The following is a 15,095-nucleotide window of genomic DNA, read 5'->3' on the forward strand; positions in this document are numbered from 1 at the left end:
ACCAGATTCCCTGGCAAACATGGTCCTAGGGGCACCCGGAGGTTGCCCCTGGGAGGGGGGCAATGTCATACTCACCACCCTGATCTTCCGCGGGGCTCTCGGGTGCCCTCTCTAGTGCGCACGCACGGTGGCTCTCTGGGCCTTGTAGTCTCTCTCCCGACCCAACGTTTGGCGCTGCGCGCTACATGCATGCGATGAGTACTGCATCTGCGCGCGCATGGAAAGTATTGCGCGCGCATGCGCAGAGTGTTGGTGGTTTCGGCGCCAATGCTCACTATAAAAGCAGCACTGCCCCTAACTGCAGTGCTGCTCATTCTGACAGCTTGGCTAGTCTGTTGGTGAACCGTTGCCCCTGTCTTGTTATTTATCTGATCTCCTGTTGTGACCTTGGCCTGTGACCCCGACAACCGTTGATCTCCGCCTGCCCTGACCTTTGGCTCTGTCTTCTGGATTACCGTTGTCTGCTGCCTGCCCTGATCCCTGGCTTGTGACCCCGACCTCCGTTATCTGCTGCCTGCCCTGACCTTTTGGCTTGTGACCCCGACCTACGCTGATCTCTGTTTCTCTGGACCTCTGGCTCTCGTCTGACCACGCTTTCTCCACAACTAGTGTCTCTGTTCTCCCGACCACTCGCTGAGGTAACCCCAGTAGTGACCTGGTAGGGCACTAGGCAGCTAAGTTCCACATCCCCCTCCTGGGGGGTGTGGTCCTGCACTCCCCTCAAGGGTGTGTGGGTGAAGACCCGTGGTCACCTAGACTATACAACTGGGTAACACATCTTCCTTCGTGGAAAGGTCAACAGGGACTGAAGAGAAGTACTAGTCAGTCCTAACAGGATGTAGCAGGAGGAGAGGAGGTGACAGGAGGCCTGCCTGCCATCCGTGGAGGTGTCACAAGTTGGTCCGCTGCAAAGCCATGTACTCCCTGCTTGTCATCGGTCACCAGGTTGACCCAATGGGCTGTGCAAGTTATGTAACTGCCCTGACCGTGCTTGGCAGACCAGGTATCCGTGGTCAGGTGGACCCTTGACCCAACGCTGTGTGCCAGAGATGGCACCACTTGCCTCTCAACTTCACGGTACTGTTTGGGTATCGCCTTTTTAGAAAAATAATTGCGGCCTGGAATCTTCCACTGTGGTGTCCCAATGGCCACAAATTTACAGAAGAGGAGCAGGAACCGCTCAACGGCAGAGGCGAAGTGGAGGAGGGTGGCTGTGAAGGTGCAAGGGAGAAAGCGGCTGAAGATGCTGCACCTGAAGGAGGAAGAGGAGGAGGGTAGCTTTTCTTTTGTGTGCTGCTTTTGCTCAGGTGCTCTTCCCATTGCAGTTTGTGCCTTTTCTCTATGTGCCTTCGTAAGGCACTTGTCCCTACGTGAGTGTTGTCCTTTCCACGGCTCAATTTTTGGAGGCAGAGAGGACAGATGGCATTGCTGAGGCAGACACATTAAAAAATGTCCAAAACCACTGAGCCCCCCTGGGGTGATGGCACTATGGTGGCATTAGCAGCTGACGTTGAAGGGCATGTTGGCTGGCTGTACATAGGTGGCGATACATGGCGCCGGACACTTCCACCAGCTGTTTCTGATGACGAGCTCCCCCTGATTCTTTCAGGAACTCGTCTCCTCCTGCTCCTCTCTGACTCCCCCTCTGAACTGTCCCCTTGGTCATCTTGTCTATTAGGAACCTATGTGGGATCCTATCATCATAATCATCATAATCATCCTGCCCAGCTTCGCTTGACTCAGACACCTCCAAAATTGCACCAACAGCAGGTACTTCATCATCCTCCTCCTCACACATTACGTCCATAGTGTCGCCACCTAACTCCGACATATGAGGTGGTGTAACTTGCTTAGCGCCTTCATCTGGTTGTAACAATAATGGCTGTGAATCAGTGAATCCCCCACCAAATAACTCCTGCGAAGTGTCAAATGCAATGGATGTGGTGCTTGTAGTAGCGCTGGTGGCTGCGGAAGATGAGGTGTTCTGTGTTAAATAGTCAACCACGTCCTGACAATCTTGGGAGTTGATGGGACGTGCCTTCTTCTGAGCACTGTACTTTGAGCCAGGGCCACACAAAATCACTTCAACACGACCTCGCACAGACCTGCCGGGTGGCCTTCCTCTGGGTCTGCCTCTACCATTTCCTCTACCTGTTTTGTCCGTTTTGTCCATATTGGGGGGGGGGATGAAGTGAAAGGTATGCACTGACTTGACTAATACAATGTGCAGTCACACAGGTGCAGTTAACAGGTATGCACGGAGTGGTATATCACACTGCGTGCACTCACGTAGGTAGGGGGGTGCACTGAACACAAGAGGTAGGTATGTGCAGTGATGAGGTGGGTGCACTGAACACAACAGGTAGGTATATGCAGTGATGGGTATTACAATGTGCACCTTTCACACATAGACAGGTAGCAGATAGGTATAGTGACACTGCGTGCGCTCATTCGCTCAACTCTTGTAGGCAGGTGGGTGGGTGCACTGTGAACAACAGGTAGGTAGGTATATGCAAAGATGGGTATTACAATGTGCACCTGTCACACACAGACAGGTAGCGGCTAGGCACAGTAACACTGCGTGCGCTCAACTCACGTAGGTAGGTGGGTGGGTGCACTGTGAACAACAGGTAGGTAGGTATATGCAGTAATGGGTATTACAATATGCACCTGTCACACACACAGGTAGTCACTGAATGTGCTGGGCCTGGCGGTGGCACACACACAGTATGAATTATCAAGGCTGTCTATGCAACACAATATCAATATGTCAGTGGGACACACAGAAAAAAAATAGATCACAAGAACAAGATTAGCTCTCAAAAGAGCTGTTGTGGGGTGCTATTTTAGCAATAAGAATCAGCAAGAACCACCGGAAGTTCGTCGGGAACCATTCGCCAGCGAACCGTTTGGGCCATCTCTAGTGTTCAGATGAGAGGGTAGCAGGAAAAAAGGGCACAGGAGAAGGGTGGATGAAAAGGGCGCCACCAGGGGGGTGGGTAGGGTTAGGCACCACCGGGGGAGTGATTAGTTTTAGGCACCACCAAGGGAGGGTTCTGTGTGAGAGTAGGGTTGGGTTAAGCTGTATTGTTGAATTACGTAATGATTTTTAATGCTAATATCTTTTCATTATTATTTCCCGTCTGTTATTAGAATGGTATTTATTGTTAACCAAATTTGACAATGATACAGTGGCTTGCAAAAGTATTCGGCCCCCTTGAAGTTTTCCACATTTTGTCACATTACTGCCACAAACATGAATCAATTTTATTTAAATTTCACATGAAAGACCAATACAAATAGGTGTACATGTGAGAAGTGGAACGAAAATCATACATGATTCCAAACATTTTTTACAAATAAATAACTGCAAAGTAGGGTGTGCGTAATTATTCGGCCCCCTTTGATCTGAGTGCAGTCAGTTGCCTATAGACATTGCCTGATGAGTGCTAATGACTAAATAGAGTGCACCTGTGTGTAATCTAATGTCAGTACAAATAGAGATGTCGCGAACGGTTCGCCGGCGAACGGTTCCTGGCGAACTTCAGTGGTTCGCGTTCGCCTACCAAAGGCGAACTTTCTTGGAATTTCGATTCGCCCCATAATGCTCTATGGAGCAGAACTTTGACCCTCTACATCACAGTCAGCAGGCACATTATTGCCAATCAGACTGCACTCACGCCTGGAGCCCCACCCCCCCCTTATAAAAGGCAAGGTCCTTGAGCCTTTTTGCTCACTCGTCTGCCTACACTAATTAGTTAAGGGACAGCTACTACACACACTCTGCTAGGGAGAGTTTAATTAGGCTCTTGTATATTACCCTCCTACCGGAGGGAGGAGGGTTTCATCTGCCAGAAAATTATAGTATTTCAAAAGCCAGTTTACATACCATGGCTGGGAATTGAACCCAGGTCTCACTGTGTGGTGGGCAAGTACCTTAACTGCTGTACCACAACAGTACTAACTCAAGCTGGCCTAGCATTTACCGTTTATGCTCAATCCAATAGAAACATTAGGTTGCTTAAAGGGAACCTTAACTGAGAGTGATATGGATGTTTCCTGTTAAAAAATACCAGTTGCCTGGCAGTCCAGCTGATCTCTGTGACTGCAATAGTGGCTGAATCACACCCTGAAACAAGCATGTAGCTAATCCAGTCTGACTTTAGTCAGAGCACCTGATCTGCATGCTTGTTCAGGGGCTGTGGCTAAAAGTATTAGAGACACAGGATCAGCAGGCGATTCAGGCAACTGGTATCATTTGAAAAGGAAAAATCCATATCCTTCTCAGTTTAGGTTCCCTTTAAGGATTTGTAGCATAAAAGCCAACTCACATTGGCTGGGAATTGAACCCAGGTCTCACTGTGTGGTGGGCAAGTACCTTAACCGCTGTACCACAACACTACTAGCTGAAACTAGCCTAGCAAGGCCTCTCTTTCTACTTTTTGGACTAGCCTAGCATTTACCATTTATGCTCAATCCAAGAGAAAAATTTGACAAGACAAATAACATTTATATCACGCTTTTCTCTTGGCGGACTCAAAGCACCAGAGCTGCAGCCACTAGGGCACACTCTATAGGCAGTAGCAGTGTTAGGAAGACTTGCCTAAGGTCTCCTACTTAATAGGTGCTGGCTTACTGAACAGACAGAGCCGAGATTTACACCCTGGTCTCCTGTGTTAGAGGCAGAGCCCTTAACCATTACACCATCCAGGCACTGCTTAAGGATTTGTAGCCAGGCATGGCCTTGCCTTTTGTGTTCAACAGTTCATACAATCTTACCATTTCTATGTAGTATAAGGGTAAATTAAGTGATTATACTGAAAGGATAATTTAGGCAGTTCCCTTATATTACATAGAAATGGCAAGATTGTATGAAAAAAATTGTACCATGTATGGCCACCATAACACTGCTACTGCCTATAGAGCGTGCCCTAGTGGCTGCAGCTCTGGCGCTTTGAGTCCGCCAGGAGAAAAGCGCAATATAAATGTTATTTGTCTTGTCTAATTTTTCTCTTGACAACTGTTGAACACAAAAGTAAAAGGCCATGCCTGGCTACAAATCCTTAAGCAATGTCTGGATGGTGTAATGGTTAAGGGCTCTGCCTCTGACACAGGAGACCAGGGTTCGAATCTCTGCTCTGTCTGTTCAGTAAGCCAGCACCTATTCAGTAGGAGACCTTAGGCAAGTCTCAACTGCCTATAGAGCATGCCCTAGTGGCTGCAGTTCTGGTGCTTTGAGTCTGCCAGGAGAAAAGTGTGATATAAATGTTAATTGTCTTGTCTAATTTTTCTCTTGGATTGAGCATAAATGGTAAATGCTAGGCTAGCTTCAGGAAGGCCTCGTTTCCATCAATGCGCTTCTGTCCGCTTCTGTCCGCTTTTCAGCAACATGTATCAATCTGTAACATTGATCTGCTGAAATAAAGCGGATAGAAGCGGACAGATGGAAACAAGGCCTTAGTAGTGTTGTGGTACAGTGGTTAAGGTACTTGCCCACCACACAGTGAGACTTGGGTTCAATTCCCAGCCACGGTATGTAAGCTGGCTTTTGAAATAGTATAATTCCCTGGCAGATGAGACCCTCCTACTGGAGGAGGCCGGCCTAAAATTGACCTTAAAATAGAGGTTTATGTGAAATCTAGATTTTTGCCTGGGACTTTTGATTTGTATTTCACTCAATCATGTCTGCCTCCAGGTATTAGAGCCCTTGAAACATGTTTTCTATCATTTTTCCAGCCGGCAGAATTTTTTCTATTTTTCAAAGTTCGCCTCCCCATTGAAGTCTATTGCGATTTGTGAACTTTTTCGCGAACCGAACCTTTCACAGAGGATCGCGAACAGGGTTCGCGAACCGAAAATCGGGGGTTCGTGACATCTCTAAGTACAAATACAGCTGCTCTGTGAGGGCCTCAGAGGTTGTCTAAGAGAATATTGGAAGCAACAACACCATGAAGTCCAAAGAACACACATGACAGGTCAGGGATAAAGTTATTGAGAAATTTAAAGTATGCTTATGCTACTAAAAGATTTCCAAAGCCTTGAACATCCCACGGAGCACTGTTCAAGCGATCATTGAGAAATGGAGGGAATATGGCACAACTGTAAACCTACCAAGACAAGGCCGTCCATCTAAACTCACAGGCCGAACAAGGAGAGCGCTGATCAGAAATGCAGTCCAGAGGCCCATGGTGACTCTGGATGAGCTGCAGAGATCTACAGCTCAGGTGGGAGAATCTGTCCATAGGACAACTATTAGTCATGCACTGCACAAAGTTGGCCTTTATGGAAGAGTGGCAAGAAGTAAGCCATTGTTAACAGAAAAGCATAAGAAGTCCTGTTTGCAGTTTGCCACAAGCCATGTGGGGGACACAGCAAACATGTGGATGAAGGTGTTCTGGTCAGATGAGACCAAAATGGAACTTTTTGGCCAAAATGCAAAACGCTATGTGTGGCAGAAAACTAACACTGCACATCACTCTGAACACACCATCCCCACTGTCAAATATGATGGTGGCAGCATCATGCTTTGGGGGTGCTTCTCTTCAGCAGGGACATGGAAGCTGGTCAGAGTTGATGGGAAGATGGATGGAGCCAAATACAGGGCAATCTTGGAAAAAAAAAAAAACCGCTTGGAGTCTGCAAAAGACTTGAGACTGGGGTAAAGGTTTACCTTCCAGCAGGACAACGACCCTAAACATAAAGCCAGGGCAACAATGGCATGGTTTAAAACAAAACATATCCATGTGTTAGAATGGACCAGTCAAAGTCCAGATCTAAATCCAATCGAGAATTTGTGTCAAGATCTGAAAACTGCTGTTCGCAAATGCTGTCCATCTAATCTGACTGAGCTGGAGCTGTTTTGTAAAGAAGAATGGGCAAGGATTTCAGTCTCTAGATGTGCAAAGCTGGTGGAAACATACCCTAAAAGACTGGCAGCTGTAATTGCAGCAAAAGGTGGTTCTACAAAGTATTGACTCAGGGGGCCGAATAATTACGCACACCCCACTTTGCAGTTATTGATTTGTAAAAAATGTTTGGAATCATGTATGAGTTTCCTTCCACTTCTCAGGTGTACACCACTTTGTATTGGTCTTTCATGTGGAATTCCAATAAAATTGATTCATGTTTGTGGCAGTAATGTGACAAAATGTGGAAAACTTCAAGGGGGCCGAATACTTTTGCAAGCCACTGTATTTATCGTTATGAGATTTCGTTATCCACCCACGTCATTTTGTTATCCAGCCAAGCCCTTTACTGTGCTCTTTTTTCATGCATGCGCTGAGAGAGTTAACCACTTGAGGACCTAGGGCTTTCTACCCCTTAAGGACCGGCCACTTTTTTTCCATTCAGACCACTGCAGCTTTCACGGTTTATTGCTCGCTCATACAACCTACCACCTAAATTAATTTTGGCTCCTTTTCTTGTCACTAATAAAGCTTTCTTTTGGTGCTATTTGATTGCTCCTGCGATTTTTACTTTTTATTATATTCATCAAAAAAGACATGAATTTTGGCAAAAAAAATGATTTTTTTAACTTTCTGTGCTGACAGTTTTCAAATAAAGTAAAATTTCTGTATACATGCAGCGCGAAAAATGTGGACAAACTGTTTTTGATAAAAAAAACCCCATTCAGTGTATATTTATTGGTTTGGGTAAAAGTTATAGCGTTTACAAACTATGGTGCAAAAAGTGAATTTTCCCATTTTCAAGCATCTCTGACTTTTCTGACCCCCTGTCATGTTTCATGAGGGGCTAGAATTCCAGGATAGTATAAATACCCCCCAAATGACCCCATTTTGGAAAGAAGACATCCCAAAGTATTCACTGAGAGGCATAGTGAGTTCATAGAAGATATTATTTTTTGTCACAAGTAAGCGGAAAATGACACTTTGTGAGAAAAAAAAGAAAAAAAAAAAGTTTCCATTTCTTCTAACTTTCGACAAAAAAAAATGAAATCTGCCACGGACTCACCATGCCCCTCTCTGAATACCTTGAAGGGTCTACTTTCCAAAATGCGGTCATTTGTGGGGTGTGTTTACTGTCCTGACATTTTGGTGGGTGCTAAATTGTAAGCACCCCTGTAAAGCCTAAAGGTGCTCATTGGACTTTGGACCCCTTAGCGCAGTTAGGCTGCAAAAAAGTGCCACACATGTGGTATTGCCGTACTCAGGAGAAGTAGTATAATGTGTTTTGGGGTGTATTTTTACACATACCCATGCTGGGTGGGAGAAATATCTCTGTAAATGACAATTTGTTAATTTTTATAAAACACAATTGTCCATTTACAGAGATCTTTCTCCCACTCAGCATGGGTATGTGTAAAAATACACCACAAAACACATTATACTACTTCTCCTGAGTACGGCGATACCACATGTGTGGCACTTTTTTGCACCCTAACTGCGCTAAAGGGCCCAAAGTCCAATGAGTACCTTTAGGATTTCACAGGTCATTTTGAGAAATTTCGTTTCAAGACTACTCCTCACGGTTTAGGGCCCCTAAAATGCCAGGGCAGTATAGGAACCCCACAAATGACCCCATTTTAGAAAGAAGACACCCCAAGGTATTCCGTTAGGAGTATGGTGAGTTCATAGAAGATTTTATTTTTTGTCAAAAGTTAGCGGAAAAAGACACTTTGTGAAAAAACACAATTAAAATCAATTTCCGCTAACTTGTGACAAAAAATAAAATCTTCTATGAACTCGCCATACTACTAACGGAATACCTTGGGGTGTCTTCTTTCTAAAATGGGGTCATTTGTGGGGTTCCTATACTGCCCTGGCATTTTAGGGGCCCTAAACCGTGAGGAGTAGTCTTGAAACGAAATTTCTCAAAATGACCTGTGAAATCCTAAAGGTACTCATTGGACTTTGGGCCCTTTAGCGCAGTTAGGGTGCAAAAAAGTGCCACACATGTGGTATCGCCATACTCGGGAGAAGTAGTACAATGTGTTTTGGGGTGTATTTTTACACATACCCATGCTGGGTGGGAGAAATACCTCTGTAAATGGACAATTGTGTGTAAAAAAATCAAAAGATTGTCATTTACAGAGGTATTTCTCCCACCCGGCATGGGTATGTGTAAAAATACACCCCAAAACACATTATACTACTTCTCCCGAGTACGGCGATACCACATGTGTGGCACTTTTTTGCACCCTAACTGCACTAAGGGGCCCAAAGTCCAATGAGTAACTTTAGGATTTCACAGGTCATTTTTGTTTCAAGACCACTCCTTGCGGTTTAGGGCCCCTAAAATGCCAGGGCAGTATAGGAACCCCACTAATGACCCCATTTTAGAAAGAAGACACCCCAAGGTATTCCGTTAGGAGTATGGTGAGTTCATAGAAGTTTTTATTTTTTTGTCACAAGTTAGCGGACATTGATTTTAATAGTTTTTTTTCACAAAGTGTCATTTTCCGCTAACTTGTGACAAAAAATAAAATCTTCTATGAACTCACCATACTCCGTACGGAATACCTTTGGGTGTCTTCTTTCTAGAATGGGGTCATTAGTGGGGTTCCTATACTGCCCTGGCATTTTAGGGGCCCTAAACCGCAAGGAGTATTCTTGAAACAAAAATGACCTGTGAAATCCTAAAGTTACTCATTGGACTTTGGGCCCCTTAGCGTACTTAGGGTGTAAAAAAGTGCCACACATGTGGTACCGCCGTACTCAGGAGAAGTAGTATAATGCGTTTTGGGGTGTATTTTTACACATACCCATGCTAAGTGGGAGAAATAGCTCTGTAAATGACAATTGTTTGATTTTTTTACACACAATTGTCCATTTACATAGAAATTTCTCCCACCCAGCATGGGTATGTGTAAAAATACACCCCAAAACACTTTATACTACTTTTCCTGAGTACGGCGGTACCACATGTGTGACACTTTTTTGCAGCCTAGGTGCGCTAAGGGGCCCAACGTCCTATTCACAGATCATTTTGAAGCATTTGTTTTCTAGACTACTCCTCGCGGTTTAGGGGCCCTAAAATGCCAGGGCAGTATAGGAACCCCACAAGTGACCCCATTTTAGAAAGAAGACACCCCAAGATATTCTGTTAGGTGTATGGCAAGTTCATAGAAGATTTTATTTTTTGTCACAAGTTAGTGAAAAATGACACTTTGTGAAAAAAACCCAAAAAAAATTAATTTCCGCTAACTTTTGACAAAAAATAAAATCTTCTATGAACTCGTCATACACCTAACAAAATACCTTGGGGTGTCTTTTTTTCTAAAATGTGGTCACTTGTGGGGTTCCTATACCGCCCTGGCATTTTACAGGCCCAAAACCGTGAGTAGTCTGGAAACCAAATGTCTCAAAATGACTGTTCAGGGGTATAAGCATCTGCAAATTTTGATGACAGGTGGTCTATGAGGGGGCGAATTTTGTGGAACCGGTCATAAGCAGGGTGGCCTTTTAGATGACAGGTTGTATTGGGCCTGATCTGATGGATAGGAGTGCTAGGGGGGTGACAGGAGGTGATTGATGGGTGTCTCAGGGGGTGGTTAGAGGGGAAAATAGATGCAATCAATGCACTGGGGAGGTGATCGGAAGGGGGTCTGAGGGGGATCTGAGGGTTTGGCCGAGTGATCAGGAGCCCACACGGGGCAAATTGGGGCCTGATCTGATGGGTAGGTGTGCTAGGGGGTGACAGGAGGTGATTGATGGGTGTCTCAAGGTGTGATTAGAGGGGGGAATAGATGCAAGCAATGCACTGGCGAGGTGATCAGGGCTGGGGTCTGAGGGCATTCTGAGGGTGTGGGCGGGTGATTGAGTGCCCTAGGGGCAGATAGGGGTCTAATCTGATAGGTAGCAGTGACAGGGGGTGATTGATGGGTAATTAGTGGGTGTTTAGGGTAGAGAATAGATGGAAACACTGCGCTTGGGTGGTGATCTGATGTCGGATCTGCGGGCGATCTATTGGTGTGGGTGGGTGATCAGTTTGCCCGCAAGGGGCAGGTTAGGGGCTGATTGATGGGTGGCAGTGACAGCGGGTGATTGATGGGTGGCAGTGACAGGGGGTGATTGATGGGTGGCAGTGACAGGGGGTGATTGATGGGTGATAGGTGATTGGCAGGTGATTGACAGGTGATCAGTGGGTTATTACAGGGAAGGACAGATGTAAATATTGCACTGGCGAATTGATAAGGGGGGGTCTGAGGGCAATCTGAGCGTGTAGGCGGGTGATTGGGTGCCCGCAAGGGGCAGATTAGGGTCTGATCTGATGGGTAACAGTGACAGGTGGTGATAGGGGGTGATTGATGGGTAATTAGTGGGTGTTTAGAGGAGAGAATAGATGTAAACGCTGCGCTTGGGTGGTGATCTGATGTCGGATCTGCGGGCGATCTATTTGTGTGGGTGGGTGATCAGATTGCCCGCAAGGGGCAGGTTAGGGGCTGATTGTTGGGTGGCAGTGACAGGGGGTGATTGATGGGTGATAGGTGATTGGCAGGTTATTGACAGGTGATCAGTGGGTTATTACAGGGAAGGACAGATGTAATTAATGCACTGGCGAATTGATAAGGGGGGGGGGGGGGGTCTGAGGGCAATCTGAGCGTGTGGGCGGGTGATTGGGTGCCCGCAAGGGTCAGATTAGGGTCTGATCTGATAGGTAACAGTGACAGGTGGTGATAGGGGGTGATTGATGGGTGATTGATGGGTAATTAGTGGGTGTTTAGAGAAGATAACAGATGTAAACGATACATTTGGGAGGTAATCTGACGGCGGGTTTGCGGGCGATCTAATGGTGTGGGTGGGTGATCAGATTGCCCGCAAGGGGCAGGTTAGGGGCTGATTGATGGGTGGCAGTGACAGGGGGTGACAGGGGGTGATTGATGGGTGATAGGTGATTGGCAGGTGATTGACAGGTGATCAGTGGGTTATTACAGGGAAGAACAGATGTAATTAATGCACTGGTGAATTGATAAGGGGGGGTCAGAGGGCAATCTGAGCGTGTGGGCGGGTGATTGGGTGCCCGCAAGGGGCAGATTAGGGTCTGATCTGATAGGTAAAAGTGACAGGTGGTGATAGGGGGTGATTGATGGGTGATTGATGGGTAATTAGTGGGTGTTTAGAGGAGAGAATAGATGTAAACAATGGATTTGGGAGGTGATCTGATGTCGGATCTGCGGGCGATCTATTGGTGTGGGGGGGGTGATCAGATTGCCCGCAAGGGGCAGGTTAGGGGCTGATTGATGGGTGGCAGTGACAGGGGGTGATTGATGGGTGATTGACAGGTGATTGACAGGTGATTGACAGGTGATTGACAGGTGATTGACAGGTGATCAGGGGGATAGATGCATACAGTAAACAGGGGGGGTGGTCTGGGGGGGAGGGGTCTGGGGAGAATCTGAGGGGTGGGGGGTGATCAGGAGGGGGCAGGGAGCAGGGGGGGGGATAAAAAAAAATAGCGTTGACAGATAGTGACAGGGAGTGATTGATGGGTGATTAGGGGGGTGATTGGGTGCAAACAGGGGTCTGGGGGGTGGGCAGGGGGGGGTCTGATGGGTGCTGTGGGCGATCTGGGGCAGGGGGGGTAAAAAATCAGTGTGCTTGGTGCAGACTAGGGTGGCTGCAGCCTGCCCTGGTGGTCCCTCGGACACTGGGACCACCAGGGCAGGAGGCAGCCTGTATAATACACTTTGTAAACATTACAAAGTGTATTATACACTTTGTATGCGGCGATCGTCGGGTTAACATCCTGCCGGCGCTTCCGTATGGCCGGCGAGATGTTGCGGCGGGTGAGCGGCGCCAGGCGGAGGCGGAGGATCGCGTCACGGATGACGCGATCGCTCCGCCCATGCCCCTACAAGGACCGCCGCCATTTGTCTATACGGCGGTCCTTGCGGGGTGCACTTCCTGGCCGCCAATTGTACATACGGCGGTCGGGAAGTGGTTAAAGTGTGGTGGATGGGAGGTTGCCCATTTTAAAGAAGTGTGTTTTGAGGGCTTGCTTGAAGGTGTTGGAGGAAGGGGCGAGGCTGAAGGGCTGTAAAGCCATATAAAAAAACATTTTGCAGCAGAAAATTACTATACATACTGTATATGTATCACGGATTTATCTCAGTGGTGAGGGGATTATCACTCATGTGATACATGATGTTTTGTCTTCTAGAAAAGAGCACACTTTAAAAACCATAAGACATTAGACTGAATACACAAATTTTTATCGGATGGTGAAAGATGTGGACTTTCCTTTGCTATGGGAACTATTTGGCCTGATACCATCATATTCTCCCCTCCTCCTTCCTGGTTCCTACATTAACTAACTAGAACATCACTAGAACATCAGAATTAAAGAGTGCTCCCGACCATGGGTGCGTGATGTGGACGTGCACAGCTGGGCTGGCGCCTGCGCGCTAATGTCCGGCCCAGCTGACTCAGAAAAGGCTGTCGGGGGGCATTTAGATAGAAAAGGAGGAGGACAGAGCAGAACGGGGAAGGGGGGGAGGATGGCGGTGGGCATCAGGCCAGCTTGCAGTACAATACATGCCTTCTCCCCCCCGTTTCCTCTAGTTAGTTCAGCTCTGGTATCTTTAATTCTGATGTCTCATTGTTTACATAGCATGAGTCTAAACATAGATATAAAGACGTGTGCGTATACGTAAAGAAAAAAATCCAACCAGCCAGGATCTGTAACATTCTTAAAAGTGTCTGCTGCTGACGTTTTTGTTGTTTTTTTCCCTCAGTCATGCATCAGTTACTGGTATGAAACATTGCAATACAATCTGAAAACACTTTGCATACTTCAGCAGATCTCAGAGTTTTTGAGAATCAAATAATTAAGCACAATGTGTCTATGCAACTAGCTAGCTATTTCTATCTATCTGTCCTCCGTGTATATTAGAAAAAGTGTGCCAAGTGGGGTACAGATAAGGTGACCAGGCATCCCAGGTTACCAAAATTAAGGTCTCCTGTTCCAGGGTCCCTGAAAGCTCCAAAAATATCCTGCAGGTAAATGTCCTGGCCAATGTTCCAGCCTGTTGCCTGTCCGCTTCTCTTATTTTTTGACGAATTGTCATGTTCACAGGTAATTCACTATTTAATTATCCTCACACTCCTTTGCGGCAACTCTGCCTTTGATACATCACCATGTCCATGAGTTTCTAAGCAATGCATGGAACGGTGAGGTTGTGTGTATGGTCATGCCCAAGGGCGTAGCAATAGCCATAACAGCCATACCAGGTGCTATGGGGCCCTGGAGCAGAGGGGGCCCAGGTGGCACTTGATGTATTCACCATTATCTTTCTTGTGCCACAAGAGGTAGCGCTCACGGTGTGCAATTAACCCACCCTAAAGCAATAAAAATCGACAGATTGTATTAACCTTTACATAAAAAACAGAGATTGTTTAAAGCAAGCAAATAACAATAAACGCAAACGGCCAAGTGCAGGAGACCAGAGTTGTCCTCATATGACCCACTGCATAACACTAAATGTCCAATAATTCTTTTGCAAACTGTGTTCTAGACCATATGCATGAAAAAACCTATGCAGTTAAAAGTCCAAGTTCAAAAGACCTAAAGTCTATTTTACATAAAAATTACATAAAAATTACATAGACCTGACTAATATCAACATATATGATAAAAATATCACTTTCTTCACATAAATTTTCTCAGGAGCAGCAGTCAGTGTACTTCTAGCGATATCAGACAGGTCACCTCCACCAGCACCCTTTTGTGCTGGTGGAGGTGACCTGTCTGATATCGCTAGAAGTACACTGACTGCTGCTCCTGAGAAAATTTATGTGAAGAAAGTGATATTTTTATCATATATGTTGATATTAGTCAGGTCTATGTAATTTTTATGTAATTTTTATGTAAAATAGACTTTAGGTCTTTTGAACTTGGACTTTTAACTGCATAGGTTTTTTCATGCATATGGTCTAGAACACAGTTTGCAAAAGAATTATTGGACATTTAGTGTTATGCAGTGGGTCATATGAGGACAACTCTGGTCTCCTGCACTTGGCCGTTTGCATTTATTGTTATTTGCTTGCTTTAAACAATCTCTGTTTTTTATGTAAAGGTTAATACAATCTGTCGATTTTTATTGCTTTAGGGTGGGTTAATTGCACACCGTGAGCGCT

Source organism: Hyperolius riggenbachi, chromosome 10, assembly GCF_040937935.1.
Source record: "Hyperolius riggenbachi isolate aHypRig1 chromosome 10, aHypRig1.pri, whole genome shotgun sequence".
In the NCBI taxonomy this organism is placed as follows: Eukaryota; Metazoa; Chordata; class Amphibia; order Anura; family Hyperoliidae; genus Hyperolius; species Hyperolius riggenbachi.